This window comes from Limanda limanda, chromosome 22, assembly GCF_963576545.1.
Source record: "Limanda limanda chromosome 22, fLimLim1.1, whole genome shotgun sequence".
NCBI classification, from domain to species: Eukaryota; Metazoa; Chordata; class Actinopteri; order Pleuronectiformes; family Pleuronectidae; genus Limanda; species Limanda limanda.
The window spans coordinates 512,501-515,000 of NC_083657.1; the positions used below are offsets into that span (position 1 = coordinate 512,501).

A 2,500-nucleotide genomic window follows, 5' to 3' on the forward strand; every position below is an offset into this window, starting at 1 on the left:
CTCTCTCGCTCTCTCTACTGGAGCACGAGGAAGTGTGTGTGTGTGTGTGTGTGTGTGTGTGTGTGTGTGTGTGTGTGTGTGTGTGTGTGTGTGTGTGTGTGTGTGTGTAGTTGGGCTGTGTGTCCACCTCCCTCTCTTCATTTCCTGAATCCTGCTCCGACATGAGCGAACACTAATGACTTGAAAAGTGGAAAATGAAACGTTAAGGTAAGTCTGTGTGTGTCTGTGTGAGTCTGTGTGTGTCTGTGTGAGTCTGTGTGTGTTTGTGAGAGTCTGTGTGTGTTTGTGTGAGTCTGTGTCTGTTTTGTTACGCAACCTCTGCAGCTTTGTCAGATTCCGTAGAACGAGTCTGACTTCATAGCAAGACAGAGATAAGTGTAACAGACACCTTCTGTTGCTGTATTTAAAAGATCTATATAACACACACACACACACACACACACACACACACACACACACACATTGTAGTTATCTATAGGGAGAATTATGTGGTTATGTTTGTTATCATGTTACTGAGACAACTGCAACAGGTGGATTTAAAGTGACAGGAGTTAAGTGTGTTGAGCTCAGTGACTGTATATAAAGATGATCAGTGACTGTATATAAAGATGATCAGTGACTGTATATAAAGATGATCAGTGACTGTATATAAAGGTGACTGTATATAAAGAGGTTCAGTGACTGTATATAAAGAGGTTCAGTGACTGTATATAAAGATGATTAGTGACTGTGTATAAAGATGATCAGTGACTGTATATAAAGAGGATCAGTGACTAAAGATGATCAGTGACTGTATATAAAGAGGGTTAGTGACTGTATATAAAGAGGATCAGTGACTAAAGATGATCAGTGACTGTATATAGAGATGATCACTGACTGTATATAAAGAGGTTCAGTGACTGTATATAAAGAGGTTCAGTGACTGTATATAAAGATGATCAGTGACTGTATATAAAGAGGTTCAGTGACTGTATATAAAGAGGTTCAGTGACTGTATATAAAGAGGTTCAGTGACTGTATATAAAGATGATCAGTGACTGTATATAAAGAGAATCAGTGACTGTATATAAAGATGATCAGTGACTGTATATAAAGATTAGTGACTGTATATAAAGATGATCAGTGACTGTATATAAAGATTAGTGACTGTATATAAAGATGATCAGTGACTGTATATAAAGATGATCAGTGACTGTATATAAAGAGGATCAGTGACTGTATACAGGGGCGTTTCTAGGATTGAAAGAAAGGGGGGGCTTAGCCCCTAAGGATGTGGAATGGTTGCGCGCACAGCGCGCGCCAATTTTTTTTGGGCTCATTTGGGGCTGCAGATATCCAGTGTTTCAGACAGAGAAAAATCCCAGTGAGTGAATCACTGTGATTTTTCTCTGTATCTTTGCTTGCATTCATTCAGTATAAGATAACAGAAGAGACAGAATTTCAGGGTCATTGTGAAATTTGACAACACAAATATGAACTTTTCTCAAATAGAGAGTAATAATTTTCCTGCTTGTTAAGGAAAGACGGATACTAGTTTTGACTAGGGCGGAGCTGTCACCTCTGCTAAAGAATCTTCTAATATCCATCTGGTCAATGAATTGGATGATATACCGGTACAATAGCGTTATGAGGGACACTATGACATTAAGTTTTAAATAGCATTAACTGATTATAAACATCAACATTCTATAGGCACTGATATTATTGTTTTAAAATACTAGAGATAGATATTAATGCAAAGAATAGAGAGCTGTCGATAGTTATTTCTTACATTTCAAATTTGCTCGTTCACACTCTTGCTCACTGGAGACATTTTCTAACAAAATAGCCAGCTAGCTAGCTTAGTGTTAACATAGCTCGTTACAATATTCCCTTTCATTTGCCTCAAGTAAACCTAAATTTAAGCAGGTAACAATCGTTAACAACTACAGATTCCACATTCTGTAACTACCTGTACTTACAAGTTCACTCTGTGCATCATTTACTTTGAGCTAAACTCCTTGGCTGTAATCCTGCTGTCTTGATGAGAGAAGTTACTTGACAGAGTGAGAAAGCCAGCGCAGCAGCGATGCAGACTCCCCAAGGTCCTAGTGCCCGGTCTTTTATTGTTAAGTATGATGAGAGGCTATTGGATTGTAATTTGAAGGGGGAGAAAACATACAAACCAGAAATACATTCACATATGTAGCATGTTAGAGTTATAAATAACTTGTCCATGTGTAAAACAATAGTTTAATTTAAAAAAAAAAATTATTATTATTATTATTTTTTTAAATCCCAATAATTATTTGGGGGGGCTGAACAACATTTTAGGGGGGCTTCAGCCCCCCTAAAACAGGCCTAACGACGCCCCTGACTGTATATAAAGATGATTAGTGACTGTATATAAAGATGATCAGTGACTGTATATAAAGATGATCAGTGACTGTATATAAAGATGATCAGTGACTGTATATAAAGATGATCAGTGACTGTATATAAAGATGATCATAACTGTATA

At 37.3% G+C, this 2,500-nt stretch overlaps 1 protein-coding gene across 2 annotated transcripts in view; it reads left to right on the plus strand.

The window, feature by feature from the left end:
- Positions 1-104: 104 nt before the first annotated feature.
- tec (tec protein tyrosine kinase) overlaps positions 105-2,500 on the plus strand; it is a 10,610-nt gene continuing 8,214 nt past the window's right edge. For both annotated transcript variants that reach the window (XM_061066344.1, XM_061066345.1), the window contains exon 1: positions 105-207. The gene's annotated coding sequence lies outside the window, so the exon portion shown is untranslated. The remainder of the gene's footprint in view (positions 208-2,500) is intronic.